Here is an 18,442-nt window from a genome sequence, read left to right as displayed (position 1 = left end):
CGTGTCCTTCCCGGTATATCTGGCGATGTTGTTCTCTCATGTCCGTATAGCTGCTAGCTTAGCGGTACACTGCTGCCCGTTTCCTTATTGATGCAGCGTAGGAAGTAGAAGATGCTGCTTGCTGACTGAATATATCCTCTCTCTCTCTCTCTCTCTCTCTCTCTCTCTCTCTCTCTAACAGGCCTCGCGGGCACAAAATTCCTGTTTCCGGTTCTGCATTTCTACTCCTTGGGACAACAAGAGGCCAATATCAAACGGTGAGCAAGATGCAGCCAGCTGTTATTTTTTTTTTCTTTTGCAGAAATTATGGATAAGCGAGACGCCGTGCTCTGCCTGCAACACTCCCCGAGTCAGAAAACGTGTTTCCCGTTGTTGCGGAACACATCCCATCCGTTCCTCCATGACCATGAAGGGTACGAATAGCCAAGGTTCCTCATTAGCATGCGAAACGTATTTCGCCACCATGCCTCATTTGCAACTGCGAATGTGGAAAGAATGAAATATATGCGGGAGATTACTCCGTTAAACAATTTGGTTCTGCTTAATAGCGGCCGCTTTGATTTGGTCCGGAGGCCCCGAGATGAGCGCGGATGAGGGGTGATTGAGATGCGCGGCGGAAGCTGGCTCCTGCCCGCCCGTCTCGTCGAGCGGACCCACTTCACCGTTCTAAGAGGTCATCCCTGGTGGAGTGTGCAAATGTGTCTAATTAAAACAAAAATGCTTTATCAAGAGCCGAGACGAGTGAGTAGCCCCGGTGAAAAATAAATAGCCGGCAATTTCCCCGAGATTCATATTCTGATAAACATCTTATTAAAACAGCCTCGGTGTCTAATGGAAAGGCTTTTGCATTGTGAGAGGACGGGAGCTAATTTTCCCCTCTCCTCCTCCTCCTCCTCCTCCTCCTCCTCGTTCTGCCTCTCTCCGCTCCCCGGCCCTCCCTTTGTCCCGCCCGTGTGCAGGTCTGCACATGTGTCTGCACGCGCATGCATGCATTTGTGGGTGGATTTGTATGTGTGCGAGCGACACACAGCATGACTAATAAGGAGTCTATCCACTTGGTGGGGGTATTTTGGGGTTTTGCTCACCTTGCAGTTTAGTGGGTGTGTAAATGACTATGTGCTGCGGGTACGAAGCACCTAACTGTTTTTGTTTCTGTAAATATGATCATTTATCCATGCTGACAGCTCAGTTGTGCAACTGTTTAGAGAGGCTGCCCGTGTGTAATTTTGCCCCTTCCCCTCGCTTGTCTGTCTCCCTTCGCACGCCAGCCGCCATGTTTTCCCGGTGTACTGACGACGGCTTGCTCAGCGACGTGCCCGTGGCAGATTCTGATACCGGAGATTATAGTATGAATTCTGCTTGCCCTGCTCAAAAATGCCCGCAAGCAAGGACAATAACGACAAATCTTTCAACACAATGCCTTGCTCAGCAAAATAAATGAATAAATCAGAACCCGCTCAGTGATCGTTATGTCTCCGGCGACTGCGTGTTTGTTGAGATTAATAGGGGCTTTCAGCCCCCTCCACCCCACTGCAAATCCTTACGAATTTAAAAGAATATTTCATCAAGGCATGCAGCACACTTTGAGGTGTGGATCAGTTAAATTAGGACCCATCCGGCTTGAAGGGGTGCGTTTCCCCCCCGGTGATGAGGAGGAGGCGGGAAGCCTTAAGAACAGGTGTTAGACACACAGCGAGATCACAGCACATGACGTCGCTTTGGGGTCGCCATCTTTCTTTACACTCCGGGGGGGGGGGGCGGGGGGGGGGCTCGGCGCTGGCCTTCCGTGATGGTATTTCAACAATAATTACCCTTTATTCTTCCCACGTGACGGGCTGCTTGCTGTGGGAAACCATTTCTCGCCGGTGTTGAGAGTCAAATGCTGAGCGATCATCGGATCGTGTCAGTGCTGGAGTGCCGTTGTGGCTCCATGGGTGGGCCATTACTGGCCCCACCTGCATCACTATGGCGAGTGTGTGTCTGCTCATGTTTGTGTGTGTGTGTATGTGCATACTGTGGTTGCATGACAGAAATCCCGAGAGCCTGTTGAGTGTGTTTCCGGCATCTGCTCCAACAGGTGGATGCCGGGCAGTGAACTGGACGGTTGCTCCGCTGTAATGGACCTGGTTTTCAAATGCCTCTTCAGTGTTGAGACATGCTGCACATTCTGGTCTCTCTGCACCTTACTGGACCAGACTCCCAGGCCAAACAGTGCCCCCAGCATGGCTGCTTATGTGAAATATGAATCATGATTTGTAATTGTAGAAGGCTGTTTGTGAGTGTGTGTGTGTGTGGGACTGTTTGTGTAGAAAAGTGAGTGTGTGTGTGTGTGTGTGTGTGTGTGTGTGTGTGTGTGTGTGTGTGAGAGAGAGAGACTATAAATGGTGTGTGTAACTATATAAATGTGTGTAACTGTATTGTGTGTATATGTGATTATAAATGTGTATGAGAGAGTTTCATAGGTTCTTGTTGTTTTTGTTAAACCTTTCGTTACCTGAAAAATCTCGAGCTCTTTCTCCCCCCCCTTTTTTTTCTCCCCAATTGTATCAGGCCAATTACCCCACTCTTCTGAGCCGTCCCGGTCGCTGCTCCACCCCCTCTGCTGATCCGGGGAGGGCTGCAGACTACCACATGCCTCCTCCGATACATGTGGAGTCGCCAGCCGCTTCTTTTCACCTGACAGTGAGCAGTTTCGCCAAGGGGACGTAGTGAGTGGGAGGATCACTACCCCCCCCAGTTCCCCCTCCCCCCCGAACAGGCACCCCTCCCGACCAGAGGAGGCACTAGTGCAGCGACCAGGACACATACCCACATCCGGCTTCCCACCTGCAGACACGGCCAGTTGTGTCTGCAGGGACGCCCGACCAAGCCGGAGGTAACACAGGGATTCGAACCGGCGATCCCCGTGTTGGTAGGTAAAGGAGTAGACCACCACAACCCGGAGCTGTTTCAGTAGGGGAAAGTGCAGTAGCAAGGTGAAACACCTGAAATCATGAAAGAGAGGATCACATTTTAGTCACAATGTCCCCCTGAAGCACCAATCACATGGAACGTCTCCGTTTAATGCCCAGGTCATTTGCATGTTTGATTGTTTTTTTTTACTTAATTTAACAGAGATGGTTACTCTGTAAGGTATTGTATATACAGGGTTGCATTACTAGTTGTCCTTCATGTAACTGTTTTTGAATATTTCTTCTCTCCTGTCAGGATTGCTGTCACGGGTCAGGAGACAGAGGGAATGGTACTCAAGTTGAGACAACAGGTTAGCTCATTTCTCTTCTGCTATCTTCCACGATGGCTGACGAATGGGTGGGATGTTGAAGGACTTACAGTAAACCTTTTTGAAATCTTCCAGAGTAGCATAAGATTGCAGTGTGTAAGCACTTTGATCAGTAGACGATTGAGCGGCAGCTTTGCAGGCAGCCATCTCTTCACATTACTCTTGGAAGTCTCATTTCCAGCACCGGCTCCACTTAAACCCCTCCACCTGACTAGTACTTGATTCGCTCACTGAACACATCACCCAACAAATCGGCTTTGTGCTTTGCCCAAATTTCCCCTTCTCTATCTCCCTCCTGCACCCACCACTCACATGCATGCCAGCCCCACATCCAACGAGCCACAGCCCCCCAATTCCGAGATAAATAGTACTGTCGGTCCAGCCTGTCACAAACTCCTATCAACAACTCCACCTATTTAACTCCTCCCTGTAGGCTCGTCTTTGGGCCTTGACTCTCACAGAGCTGCTCCCTGCTGCCCTTCTACACTTCCGCCCTTCTACTCTTCCTCGCTCTTTCTCTCTTGCTCTCCTTCTCTTCATCCACCCATCCATCCATTATCCAAACCGCTCATCCTGCTCAGGATTGCAGGGATGCTGGAGTCGTTGCAGCAGTCACTGGGTGGCAGGCGGGGAGACACCCTGGACAGGCCGCCAGTCCATCCCAGGGCCAACACACACACATTCACACCTAGGGACAATTTAGTACGGCCAATTCCCCTGACCTACATGTCTTTGGACTGTGGGAGGAAACCGGAGCACCTGGAGGAAACCCACGCAGACACGGGGAGAACATACAAACTCCACACAGAGGACGACCCGGGATGACTCCCCAAGGTTGGACAACCCCGGGGTTCGAACCCAGGACCTTCTCTTCATATGGTCACAAGTAAAAGCAAACAAAACGATTATTGCCCTTCTGATAACCTTCTGTTGACTGACACTTTGGTTTCGGATCCTGAGTGGACTAAGTTAGCCAAGTGTGAACCCATCCCATTTTCACGTGGCCTTTGTGGTGCGGTAGGGACACATTGGTTGAAGAGCCTGTGAGAATGGTGCGTGCACCTGTGAGCTATGGGCCCATCAGTTTAACCATTCAAAGCATCCTCCGCATCTCAGTGAGGTCCTTGAAGCAGTTAGGACAAGTGAAGAAGATGAGCCGTGTGACACAGAGACTTGACAATGTGAGCACACCCTACTGGACTCAGTTGCTCAAGTTTGTTCATTTGTCAAATGCACAACGATACAGCGGTTGCAGACATTGCTGGCAATGAAATGATTAGGCATCAGGCTAACCTCAAAAAAGCTAAAAAATATAAAATTTCAATTTAAAGTTAAACTAAAATCTAAAATCTGGACTCTGAAATTAACAGTATTTACAAGCCAGGATTTTTTACCTAGAATGAACAAAAGTCAAAATTTAACATCTAACAGTCCAGAGTACAGTATTTACAGAGGTTGGCGATAAATGTAACAATGGGAAAGAGAAAAATTGAAAGAAAAATGGTAGATGAAAAGTGCAGCGACTGAGGTAAATATGGTTGTGTATGAATATATAAATATGTAAATGTACATAGTGCAGGAATGGGTTCAGCAGAAAAGGGAATATTGCTGTATAAAGTGAGGAGTGTGCATTGTGTGAGAGAGAGGGGCAGAGAGGGAGAGAGGTTGTGTTTGTGCATGTGCATGTTCAAGTGTTTAGAGTATGTTCCTTAATCTTATGGCTTGTGGGTAAAACCTGTCCTCAAGCCTGTTGGTTTGGGTCCGGAGGCTGGTAGCTCACTCCTGGTGATGTGCTGCTCTGTTTTCACCACAATCTGCAGAGCCTTGCCGTTGAGGGTGGTGCAGTTGCCATACCAGGCGGTGCTGAAGCCAGTCAGGATACTCTCAATGGTGCATCTGTAGAAGTTTCAGAGTATCCTGGAGTCCATGGTGAACTTCCTCAGCCTGCAGAGGAAGAAGAACTGCTGTCTTGCCGCCGTGATGATGATTGTGGTGTGGTGGGACCAAGTCAGATCCTCACTGATGTTCACCCCGAGGAACCTGAAGTTGCTGACTCTCTCCACTGCTGACCTGCTGATGTGGATGAGGGTGTGTCCTCCCCCCCTGCAGCTTCCTGTGGTCCATTATCAGCTGGTTAGTTTTGCTGATGTTGAGAGGGAGGTTTTTGTCCTGGCACCATGATGTCAGGACTCTCACCTCATCTCTGTAGGCCATCTTATCATCTGTGATCAGGCCAATGACGGTAGTGTCGTCAGCAAACTTAATGATGGTGTTGGAGCTGTGAGTGGCCAGGCAGTCATGTGTGAACAGGGAGTATAAGAGGGGGCTAAGCACACAGCCCTGGTGTGCTCCAATGTTGAGAGTCAGTGTGGAGGAGGTTGTGGTGTCCATCCTCACAACCTGTGGTTTGCCCGTCAGGAAGTCCAGTATCCAGCTGTGTAGGGCGGTGTTGAGTCCTAGGTCTCTGAGCTTACTGATAAGCTTCGAGGGCACAATGGTGTTGAATGCTGAACTGTAGTCGATGAACAGCAATCTCACCTATATGAGTTCCTCTGTTCCAGGTGGGAGAGGGCAAATGCAAAGAAGGCATCCGTCTTCCTTGGCATTATGACCAGAACTGCGTGTACTTGATCCAACTAACATTAAGTTACATATCATTCATGCATGGAACATTATAAGACTTTTGTTAAGGGTTAAGAGATTAGAATATTTGTGAAAAAAAACAGAAATGTAGCTGTGTGGCTAACATAATGCATACACAGCACACCAGTTATGCCGTTACCCTCGAGAGAAAACCTTGAGGATTTCTTCTCTACTAATCTCTTCACATGATTTTAGTTAAATAGCAAAGATCCCTGCTGCTAGCATGTGCCCATACAAACTAGCAGCTGGATTTACATAGCATATCCGGTTGCAAACTGTGTACTTTACATCCCATTTTTCTTTGATGCTGAAGGAGAAACCATCCTCAGTTTGTCAATACGTGTGCTAAAAGTGAAAAATGTTCAGAAGAGGTGTATATATATATTGTAATAACCAAGCCTCACCTTACAAAAATAAGGCTTATCTGTCATTTCAACCGAGACAAGACTGGCAAAACCACTTATAAACAATCCTCAGCCCTCCTTTCTCTCAATATAAATTGAGTTATGTTCCAATCATGAAAATCACTGCTTGTTCCAAACAGGGTTGTGAGTAATGGATTGAAAATGTCTGTATTTGATTACCCCTGCCACCAGACTTTGACTGAGATCCATTTGAGAGGTAGTGCAGTGGAACTCCAATATGGACACCCTCCAGCTATTGACCCTGTCCTTAAGTGGGTATTGTGCTTTTAGTGTACTTACACACTAGTTGGTCTGCATCTTCTTCCTCCTGGCAGTTTTGCAATACTTTTGATGGCAGACGCTGGCTCCCCTTTCCCCACTCTGCATTATTGATGCATCAGAGAATGCGGTTAGCCTACTTTTTGTCATAACTGACTAGAGGGCAAAGAAGAGCAGAGGATAGATGGTCAGCGATGGCGGGTTGTATTTTCATTACATTAGCGTGGTAGAAAAAGCGTTTTAATCTACTGCTCGGTTAACACGTAACTCAATAAGGAACAAAAGTGTACACGGTATCAGGGATAAATGATATCTGCATAACAATAACTCAGAAGTGAGAGGCAAATTCTCGTTGGGCATCTTTCCAGTGACGCACAAGGACAAATGCACTATAAAGCAAAATACTACTCAATATGTGCCGCTTAAGCTGAAAAATATGACCCTTCGGTGCTGTCTCAGTGTAGGAGAACAATAAATATTCAGCAGAACAGCTGAAGTGAGCATTGTTATGACTTCAGTATACACCAATAATTTGAATGGATGCGTTCACCCAAAGCATGCACCCAAAGCATGTCCAATTAGTGCATAGTACATATTTAATTTGCTCGTCTCCAGCTTGAATCAAACTCCTAACCCAGTGAGGGGCATCTGTTCGTTTACTGCAGTTGACATCACGATGAATGGGGACCGTATAATTAAGGGATTTCTTAGACTAGAACCCTTTTTTCCCCCCTAAGTGTCTCCAAAGCAGCATACATGCCTCATCCAGTCTACTTAACGATTTGAAATTCTGCAGAGCCTCCTGCCTTGTGACTATCCCATCTTCACCACACACCGGCAAACAAGAGTAAAGGAGGGTCGAGCCGGATACGAAGCACAATGACGAAGCAAGCAAGGAAGGTCAGGGGACGAGAAAGAGAGGATGCAAGGGAAGAAAGAAGGATTAAAAACGAGGAGAGCAAAGTTTTCTATCAGTTTCTACCCTCACGTTGATCAAGAGGCAGTTTCACTGTTGGGTCTATAGATGGCAGTATCTCAACAGAGTTGCTGGGAGAGTGTCACGCATTCATTCAGTGGTCAGCGTGCACTGCACAGTCGATGCAAACACGTTTCTGACAGAAGCTTGGACGCGAGATGATTTGTTTTTTTCTACCCAATTTTTAGCCATTCGCGGTTTTATTTATCTTTTCCCACAGATGTTTAACGTGCGAGAGGTCAACCCTGAAACGGTCCTCTTGACACACAAACGCCCTGCAATCAAGTTAAAAGTTCTAATGAAGTCGCGACTTAACGAGGGTCGTACCACAATATGAATCCCATCCCCCTCATTGGCGTTCCTCATCCGGACCGGTAGCGTGCACGTCGCGTGAGCGTGTCGCGCGCGCAGTTGCACAGTCGTCGCACGTTGCCGTGGACCCGATCCGGTTCATCCCGCTTCGTCTCTACACACACGCGCCGACACAACAGACGGTACGTGTCCCGTCCCCGGGCCGTGTCGGTGAACATGATGAAACCTTGTCTTTCTTCTGTGTTTGGGCCGAAACGGTTAACGCCGTAATGATCCGTTCCCGACTATCTGGAGGGGGGGCTGGGTTTAAATGCGTGATGCGCGCAAGCGGCAGCCTGCACACACACACGCATAGGCACGGCACGGCACGGCACGGCACAGCACAGCACAGCACAGCCCTCTCCACTACTGTACAATGACGGAGCCGGGTTCAGCGTAGCGCCGCAGACCTGTCAACCGGGCGCCGTGACTCACACCGTCGGACGGGCGATGGCGAGCCGCGGCCGCGCCGCGCTGTAGACCGGAGGAGCGCCGCTGCGTTGCGCACTGAAGGAATGTGCTGCCGTTAGACCGACCAGCGCTGTGTTGTGAATGAACGGTCAAGGAGAGCGCGCGCGCGAGCGAGCGTGGGGGTCGGGACCGCGAGGCGGTGTGTGCGCGAAGTTGGCAGCTGAATTTGCGTCATAAATATTAACCCGCGCTAATGAAGAGCAGCGGCCGTGCGGCGGCGCTCGGGGAGCTCAGACGGGGCTTGATCGCGTGAACGAGGCGCCGGCGTGTTTGCGTGACAGTAGACTAGCACGATTTTTTTTCCTTCTTCTTCTTCTTCTTCTTCTTCCTTCCTTCTTCTTCTTGTTTTTCCTCTAGGAACTGGACGGAATACTCAATGTAATTTCTCCCGTCGTGCCAGACTTCCCACCTCGGATGGTTTTTAGTGTGGCTGGTGGCGGGGTCTAGTGCGCAACTTGAGACGTTAGAGGACGCCCGCGCCGACACGGGAGCAGAGGAGGGGGACTCCGGCTGAGATCGAGGAGGTAAGTGATGGCCAGTGTGCTCGTTTAAATGCCATGCGTGGATACTACTGTACTCCTTCTGTGTCCCCCGACTGCCACCGGGCGTGGAGCCTCCATCCACACTGTTCCGCGAGGGGCGAATCCGCCAAAGTGCAGTCCGCTGCGGAGGGACAAGTTGACCGAGGGGCAGTTTCTCGCAAGGCTGTGAGGGTAGCAGCACCCTTCCCTCCGCGGCTCGCGGGGTAGGCTACGTCGCGTGGGCGAACACTTGGTGTGACAGACGGCGAGGGTTTGCAGCGATAGCTGACTTGACTCGGTGCTTTGGGTTAATTCGGTTTTCATACTGCCCTGCCTCCCGGTACCCACCTTCCTCCTCAGGTGTTGCTGTGGATGCTCGGCACCGGCACGGTTTGCCTGTTAGGACCCCCCCCCCACTCCCATTTTGCCAAATTCCCCATTAACCACCACTAGTGACTGAAACGTTATTCCGGAGAGAGGACCTTTCCTAGCTGCATTGTCCTTATTGATGCTCTCTGTGTGGGTGTGTTAAAATCACACTTGGCTTTGTGTTTGATTCCCGTTATTGTCGCTGACAGAATAATGTCTCCTTATCTCCCCTTTACCACGCTGTAAGGCCGCCTGCTGATTTTGCATTGTTGACCTTGACTGCGAGCGGGCACGATAATAAAGGCATGCCCCTCTCATTTACAGAGGATCAGATAGTAAACTGGATTTCACGTGCGAGTCCGGATTATGAATTTGGCGGCTGGGGGATCCTCGGTAGTCCGTATAGACCCCCCCCCCCCGAGCCCGTGTCAGTAACTGCAACAAGTGAGCCTTTTAACACCATCGAGCTGACTTGTGTCGTTACTTCGGCGTACACAGAATACATACTTAAAACACCAGCGGCGAGGTCACCGAGTCATCGCACAACTTTCCAGACTGGAGTGTTCTGACTCGCTTGTTCTCGCCCGGCAGAAAATACTCCCATTTGGCAATAGTCCGGCGTGCTCAGGGCTGATGGAGGCAGTGTGCACAGTTGGTAACGGTTTACAAATCCAGGTCCCGTCTTCGTCTGTCGAGCCTCGGGCCAGCAGATGCACCCACAAATCTTCATCCTCCGTCACAATGCTGCAGAGCCTCGCCGAGCGCCCCTGACAGTGACTCTAAAGAAAATAAATGCCGTCTTAAGTAGAAAATTGCCCCCCCACCCCCCCGCCATTTGCATGAAAATAACTTGCATCTGCCACGGCTGACGGCGAGCATATTAATTCCACTGACCGTGCAATCAAAACCCGTTTCCTCTTGGCGAAATCAGGTTTGGTGGATCTGAAGCGTGACCCGCTCACATCATTATTTTAATATCCGTCTCAAGTTCAACAATGATTCCACCCCAAAAGGAAGCGCCAGGGTGTAAATTGCTGCCTTGGAAGAACAAACCAGCACTCAGCCTTTATCACATGCTGATTATATTCACCTAATTTAATCCAATCTAACGAAGGGAAGGAAAAGAAAACCATAGCCTGGTGCAACTGCGGTGCAATCAGTCTGTCTGACCGGTGAGTCTCTCTGAGCCTTGAGCAAAATTATCACAGGCAATCTTATTTCTTCTTTGTTGTCAATTTAGAAGAAACATATTGACTTCTTTTAAATTATTTTGGGGGAAAAAAAATGGAGTACTTATTGCCCCCCCCCCAACTTGTTTCCTTGCCCACAGTTAGCCTATTTTCCAACGCTGGTATCGATAGCTTCCGCTTATTTTGCAAGCGGTCCCAGAAAATGGAAGACGCGAGCGAAGACGCTCAGATTTGTGCTGGACGCACAACCCTCCCTTTGGCACTTCCTCGGAGAGAGGCATTTTGAGCGCGCACGCTAATCAATAAGGTTAAGCTCGCACACTTTGCCCGATGGAAATTGCTTTCACTGGACGAACGTCCGACGGCTTATGGTCGTCTGCCCTTACGTCTCCACGCCACCCCTCTCTGTCCCCCCTGTCCTCTCTGCGTGGGGTCGCGGCGTATTTTGTATTGGATTTAAGTTGGGGGGGGGGGGCTGAGGCTGGCTAGGCGTCCCACGGTGAGTCGTCCTCTAGCTGCATTGATTTGTGGATGTGCACCGTGCTTGCAGAGGGGGGATTAATCAGGAGGTCTCGCGCTTAATGGCGGCGCAGTCACCCTTTGCTCGAATGCTCTAAAGTTTTATCAGCTTTCTTTCTGTTGCGGAGGCAACGGCTTTATCACACTGGATGCTCTCCAAACATCTCACTCGTAGGGGGGTTCGAAACACCCCCGGTTCCAGGTTTGGGCAGATCTTACGAGATGTGTTTGTGCATCAGCTTCACGTATCCTGCGGAGTCACCTTGGTCCAAATACCCCTACCCCCCTCCTCACACGAGCGCTCAAACGCATGCACACGCTCACCAACACCGCGGCCGCCAAGCCCTCTCCGTCACTGCGGGACGGCGAGCTACGCGTGGCTCAAGAGCGTCCTCTGTCGACGAAGACTCCTTTCGAGTCCGAACAATAGCAGAGACAATTCCTCTGGGGCTCGGGATGGACACAGTACCACAGCCTCCATCCGTCCATACGGCCTTCTGCTGTAACACAACCGCCCTTGCAAACTTTCCCTAGCCTGTTTCTTCTTTTTTCTTTTTTTTAATTGGATCAGGATGCTACTGCTTTGGTCTTTGCTGTGTCACCACCAGTATGCGTACAGCGCACAGCCTGCGCCTCCTCTCCGGGTCCTCCCCCTCAGGCTGCCAGACTCACCCTTGTTTAGCTTGAGAGATTTTGACAAGTTGCTATGCATGCAGGCGGAATCCTTGACCTATTTCTTAATGAGTGAACTGTGCAAATGTGTTCAACAATTGTATATTCTGAGGGAAGCCTCTCCCCCCACTAAGCACTAAGGAGAGAGACACACACACACACATACACACAAGCACACACACACACAAGCACACACACAAGCACACACTTATTTCGTCCCAACTGTCTCCCTGTCTCTTCTTTGTTTCACACACATGCTCACACACAATGACACACTCTCATACACAGACGCAAACACAAACACACACTCACGCTTGCATAAACACACCTACACACACACACACACACACACTCGAGCTCACAGTCCCCCACCCCCCCCCCACCCCAGATACGGCGGCTTTGGCGAGTCAACCGACTTGCCCTGCCAGAGGGAATAGGTCCTCCTCCACCTAGTATATCTGCTGGGGTGTGTAAACAGTACGAGTGTTTGTTTTAATGCAACTGGCCTCCTCCCGTCTCCCTCGCCGTCCGGCTGTTTATCCGAACCTCTCGACTGTCCAGCTGTCACAACAGCGATCTCAATCTCCCTGACCCCCACGCGTCTCACTCGCTCAGCCATGTTATGCTCGTGTGTGTGTCGGTGTGTGTGTCGGTGTGTGTGTCGGTGTGTGTGTCGGTGTGTGTGTGTGTTTTCACGTGAGGATTGACATCGGGGAGATGTGAATCGGCCGTGACATTGATCAAGTAGAGTGCAGCCGGGGAGAACATGTAGCCTGAACACGGTCTCACTCCAGTGGAAGGCAGAACTGGTATCTCCGCTCTCATCCTGCCTTGTGACATCACAACTGTCTCTCCTCCGCCCGCATCTGCCGGCTTTCTCCCGGATAATCATTGTAAACAATGGGGGTGTTATTGCCTGCCCTGTCGCTCCTCTAAAGTACCGGCTTCAACAGCAGGGGTGGTCTCCGCTGGCGACAATTACCCCTGCAAATGTTGTTAAACTGGCATTAGTAAAAGAGGAAGTGGTTTTTGTTTTGTTTTTTGTTTTTTCGCTGTCCTTGGATGTGCCAAAATCAAGAGTTCTGCCCCCCCCCCCTCATCTGTTGCATGGTTCGTATTAAAGCAGAGATGTGGTGATCCTCACAACTCTAACGTATTCTGGACTGATGAACTAAAGCTGATATTACTATATGGCATTATTATTATTATTATTATTATGATATGATATTATTATATGGCACCCTGTGTTGGCCTGGCGGCCTGTCCAGGGTGTCTCCCCGCCTGCCGCCCAATGACTGCTGGGATAGGCTCCAGCATCCCCACGACCCTGACAGCAGGGTAAGTTGTTCGGATAATGGGTGGATGGATTATTATATGGTACTGATAATAGAAAACAGACCTGAATACTGAAATACAAAAAAAAAATAAAAAATAAAATCCCATGGCAGCTCGATCTTGCCTTTTTCCACACGCAGAACAACGTTAAACGAAGGAAAAACCAAACAAAAACGAACATAACATGTTTCTCACCGTGGTCTCCAGTTACACCGAACTCATGATCTGATCTGGTTCAGTCCAAGAAAGTGAACGCACCGGGACTGAGTATCAACCATTTAAGTTAGGACTCTGGCTTTGTCTGAATTTTATTTTATTTTATTTTTTGGAATCCCCCCCCTTCCCCCTCCCCCACTCTTCCAACTTACCCCACTCTTCCGAGCCATCCTGGCCGCTGCTCCACCCCCCCTCTGCCGATCCGGGGAGGTGCTGCGGACTACCACGTGTCCTCCTCCGATACATGTGGAGTCACCAGCCGCTTCTTTTCACCTGACAGTGAGGAGTTTCACCAGGGGGGACGTAGCGCGTGGGAGGGTCATGCTATTCCCCCCAGTTCCCCCTCCCCCCTGAACAGGCGCCCCGACCGACCAGAGGAGGCGCTAGTGCAGCGACCAGGACACATACCCACATCCGGCCTCCCACCCGCAGACACGGCCAATTGCGTCCGTGGGGACGCCCGACCAAACCGGAGATAACACGGGGATTCAAACCGGCGATCGCAGTGTTGGTAGACGACGGAATAGACCGCCGTGCCACCCGGACGCCCCGTCTGACATGTTAACTTGATGCGTTCCTATAGCCAACCTGTCCACCCGCCCTGTGCGGTGGACAGGTGTAAGCTGTGCCCACCCTGTTGGTGTTCGCCCTCTCGACAGGTCAGCCGTTCTTTTAATTGCGCCCCTTGCGTTGCCGCGTCCCTCTCTTGACGACGCACAGACAATAGTGGGTGTCTGGACGAGACCGCGGGGCTACGTTTCGTGACCTAGTCGCGCCCGTCGTCGCCGCTTCCGTCATCTTGAGTGGCCACGCGTGCAGCGGGCGCGAGAGGTGTCGGAGCCGTTCTGGACCGGCGGCTACAGGCCACCACGCCGCTAAGCGGCAGCTGGCTCGGTGTGAGCGTCACAGAACAGAGTGGGATGAATCGATGCCACGGCTCTGCGTGACATCTTCCACCGTACACGGGGAGCCCCGGAGATTACTTTGGTTTATGGCTTTTGCGCCACCGTAAGACAAAAACCTGCTGCTGAAGCAGTGCTGTTGGGATCAGGTCTACCGAGGCGGGTGGTTTTCCTGTCTGTCAGGAGAGTTTGTTTCACTGTCTCTGGGGGGTAGTTGTGTGTGTGTGTGTGTGTGTGTGTGTGTGTGTGTGTGCTTGTGTACACAAATCCCAGACAGGCACCAGCCAGTGTCCCGTCAAGAGGGCCGAGGGGGAGAACGGTTAACGGTCTTCCCGCTGCCAGGGAGCGCCACGTCCAGTCCAGACCCTCTCTATTGATGGCAGCGAGCTAGCGGTGAACCCCGGCGTGCCCTCCGCTCTCCCCCAAAAGGCTTGCCAGCTTGCTGAGACAAAGCCCTTTGTCCCGCCACTGAATCCCGACAGATGGAGAAATGGACAGTAAATGAAAGTTGGGAGAAAAGAAGGAATAAAGGAATTTAGCGGACCGCGCTCGGGGGCTACGCGTTGAGACAAATCCTCGGGGAAGCCCGACGCCCTCACAATGCAACGCCGGCCGAACCCTAAACATTGCCTGGCTGGTGTGCCGCGAGAGTTGCGGGGAGGCGGCCTGCTCACGAGGGGCTCTCCAGGGCGCGGGGAGCCTCGATTAAGCTGTCGATAGAAACCGCCCGCGTGACACATTTCCTTGGGACAGGATCCCTCGCCTCTGTCGCTCCTTCTCTACCGCCTCGGTCTGCCCGCCGCGGCCATCGGCCTCTCCCTCCCTCGCACCACGGGCCGCTTCAGGATTCAGCCCCATTGCCGCCCACCCCTGCCTCGGCGCTCCTTACATCCCCTCCTGTCACGACGCCCCGGCGTATTTGAGCGTGTGTAGCCAAATCGCGCGATGCGGGCGATGAGGGCAGCAGCCCTGGCACGGGGAGCCGGCGCGGCTTGCTGTAACACGTCTGGCTGTTTGTTTGTTTGTCAGCGATCATCACGCTGGCTGGCTGGAAGTCAGCCTGTCACCCCAGCGAGCGATGTGGGTTGTTATGATTCCCCCCCCCCCCCAAAAAAAACAAACATAGTCATTTAGTGGGTTTACTTGCAGAGCTCGCCACCTTAGACCGCGTCTCCTCCGTCGCCGCGGCCCTCCCGGGCTGCAGCCTGAGCCGCCAAGCAAAGCACAAGGCATGGAGAAAGAGACGTTGGGGAGGGGGGGGGGAGACCTGGAGCTTAACATACAGAAGCCTCGACTGGGTTTGGTTTTCGTGAAAGGCCTTGAATGTATCGTCCCCCCTTTTCAGCCACGTCTGAATATAAGTCAGTGTTTCGCGGCACCATTAATAATCAATTAGCTGGTGTCACGGGAGGACGTGCGTTTTGTCTTTGGTGCAAAGTTGACAATAAGTGAGCAACAAAGGAGGAGCGGGTGAGACAGGCCTAGCGGGAGGGGGAGGGGAGGGGAGGGGAGGGGGGGCCTTGGTGTAGACGCCAAGGGGCAGCTGTCAGCAGCAGATGACAGCGTGCTTGTATTTTCTGAGTGGTTGTGTGTGTGTGTGTGTGTGTCTGTGTGTGTGGTTGTGCATCTATTTTAGTTGGTTTCTGCTTGTGTGTGTGTGTGTGTGTCTTTTGTTTCAATATGCGGTGCCTATTTGGTTTGTGTACTTGTGCGTGTGTGTGAAACCAAGCACCGGGGTGGGCAGTGAGGGAAACGCCGATGTGCCACGTGTGTGTGTGTGTTGCCCACACTGCCCCCTGGTGAGGAGGACACCTATGCCTGCCTTTGTCGCCATGGTTACCACAGACCACAGTCAAGGCGCAGGCATTGCTCGTCTAGTCTGCTCACAGAGGAGTCGGGACGATGCCGGCTTTGTCCCTCCACTGTGGACGCTGCTGCTGCCCGACAGCGACCACGTCCGTTCACAAATCGCCGCGGCGGCGGCCTGTTAATCACACATCTGGTTCAGCATCTCTGATATCGTCTCTGCGCCACTGCCACCTTGTCACCTCTTATTTCATCCGTGTAAATCAATCCTGTGTGTACATCTGAAGGTTGCCGTGTTGTGATTCTATGTTAAGGACACCGAGACACCCGAGTCCAACTCCATGTAATGTGCAAACCTACACGGCCAAGAGACCCGATTCTGCCTCCGATACGGGTGGAGTCGCCAGCCGCCGCTTTTCACCCGACGGTGAGGAGTTTTGCCGGGGGAGGAATCACGCTACCCCCCCCTCCCCCCGAACAGGCGCCAGGACACATACCCACATCCGGCTGCCCACCTGCAGACACGGCCACTTGTGTCTGTCGGGGGCGCCCTACCGGGATTCGATCCGGCGATCCCTGTGTTGGTAGGCAGCGGAAGAGACCGCCGCGCCTCCCGGACGCCCAGGAGACATGACTCCGATTCCGCCATTAGTTCCCATATCCCTTCCACAAGCAAGGTGTGATTTTTCTCACGCCAGCGACTCCTGCGGGTGTGCGCTACCCGGCAGGTCGGCGTGTTTGCATAACACCTCTCGTCCCGGTGTCATTCTGCGGAGGAGCTCGTGTAAGCGCCGGATAAGGTTCTTTAGAGGACGCTCGGCTCGGCTTAGCGCCGGGCCCGTCGGCCCGTCGGCCCGTTGGCCCGTTGTGCGTAAAGCCTGGCTGACACCTGCATCTCTGCTTTCCTCGTTGTTGCTCGGCCTCGTCCGGGCGCGGCTCCGTTTACCACGTGGGCCGATGGAGGCCCTAAAACATCCCTGGCCCCTCGGCTGAGATGAGATAAGGGGAATAAAGCCTGCCCAAATTCATCCATGTGTAAGATAGCAAACAGAAAACCCTGCCTGGAAAAAATGAACTTTTCTCTTGTCTTTCTCTCTTGTTCTCGGTTTTCCTCTCACTTCCTTTCTCTCTCTCTCTCTCTCTCTCTCTCTCTCTCTCTCTCTCTCTCTCTCTCTCTCTCGTTCTCAGACACACATGCACACAAATCTGCTCATAAATACTCTCAACTGTTATAGACCGAGTTAAATTGAACTAAAGTGATGATGAAAGAACAAGAAACACTCCCCGCTTTAAAAAAAAACCCCCCAGAATGCACATGGGTGTCTGTTTCAGTGGGATGTGTGTTGGAGGGTGAAGCCTGCTCCGGGGCCAAACAGTCGCACCGAGTGAGTCGGCCCGTGGCCGCGCGGTTGGACCCGCTTCAAACAACACGGGACGGTCCGTCGTTAGAACACGAACGCCGGGTGGTGTAGAGGTTTGTGAAAGTGCGTTACTGTTATGAGGAGAGGCTGGTCTGGAGCGACTCCTTCTCGGTTCTGCGAAACCAGTCTCCTTCCTTTGGCCGAAGGCGGCTGGTCGTGTTCGGGGCCGAGGGAAATGGATTCTGTGAATTCTGCCCCGGGAGGAGAGAAACCGCAGTTAATGGTCATGCATGAATACAAACACATGACTCAGATGCAGACACCAACTCCAGAGGGAGAAGCGGGATGAAAGGCGGCTTTTAACAACAGCCCGGACCGAGTCTGGGCTTAGGTTGGTGTGGCGGCTCGCCCTTCCACCTCCGGAGGTGTAGCCGTGCTAACGACACCTTGACGGCGTTAGCGGCTTTTCGTCGTGGCTGGTTTTAAGTTGGGAGTCGGCTCCCAAGGACACGGCCGAACACTTGCCCGTGTGGAATGTGCCGGCCTCCGAGGAACAATGAGCGCCGTTCTCTCCTCCCCGCCGTTCTTGGGCCCGTCTTATCAAATCATTTGGCCATTGTGAACGGCGCATAAACTAAGCCCAGCTGCGGAGACGCCGGGCCTTCCAGAGAGACTCGTGTTTGTTCCTGCTTCGCAAACAGTCTGGAGATAAATCTATCAGCCAGGAAGTCAGACGCTGTTGTTTCACCACTCTTTACTTCCTAGTGCCCTTTGCCATCAAAGGGAAACGCTGCATGGGCGCAGCGGAACAGCGGGGGGGGGGGGCTCCGCCAAACACAGATATTATTCTGCCTCCGTCATAACCGATGAAATGTGAGCCTCGACAGCCGCGTCTCTTTGTAGGCCGCGTTTGACACAAGTCAGATGATCAACATAAGTGCGTCGATCTTATATAGGATACAAAAGTAACCGGTCCTAAATTGTTACGTCATGTGTAATTTATACGTGGGACGCAATCCGGGGACGGACGGCGCAGGCCTCGTCTTCTCCCCTTCAGCGCTGAGGGGGAGAACTGCCGGTGAATTGGGGCAGCTGAGACAATTACCCCGAGTGTGACAGCCCCAGCCCCCTTCACGGCACACAACCT

The 18,442-nt window shown here is 51.9% G+C and overlaps 1 protein-coding gene across 1 annotated transcript in view; it reads left to right on the top strand.

Moving 5' to 3' along the window:
- Positions 1 to 7,967: 7,967 nt before the first annotated feature.
- LOC130108344 (plexin-A2-like) overlaps positions 7,968 to 18,442 on the top strand; it is a 73,485-nt gene continuing 63,010 nt past the window's right edge. The window contains exons 1-2 of the mRNA XM_056275249.1: positions 7,968 to 8,076; positions 8,762 to 8,928. The gene's annotated coding sequence lies outside the window, so the exon portion shown is untranslated. The remainder of the gene's footprint in view (positions 8,077 to 8,761; positions 8,929 to 18,442) is intronic.

Source organism: Lampris incognitus, chromosome 2 (genome assembly GCF_029633865.1).
Source record: "Lampris incognitus isolate fLamInc1 chromosome 2, fLamInc1.hap2, whole genome shotgun sequence".
Lineage (NCBI taxonomy): Eukaryota > Metazoa > Chordata > Actinopteri > Lampriformes > Lampridae > Lampris > Lampris incognitus.
The sequence above is the reverse complement of the archived record's forward strand: the minus strand, read 5'-3'. Positions and strand labels throughout refer to the sequence as shown.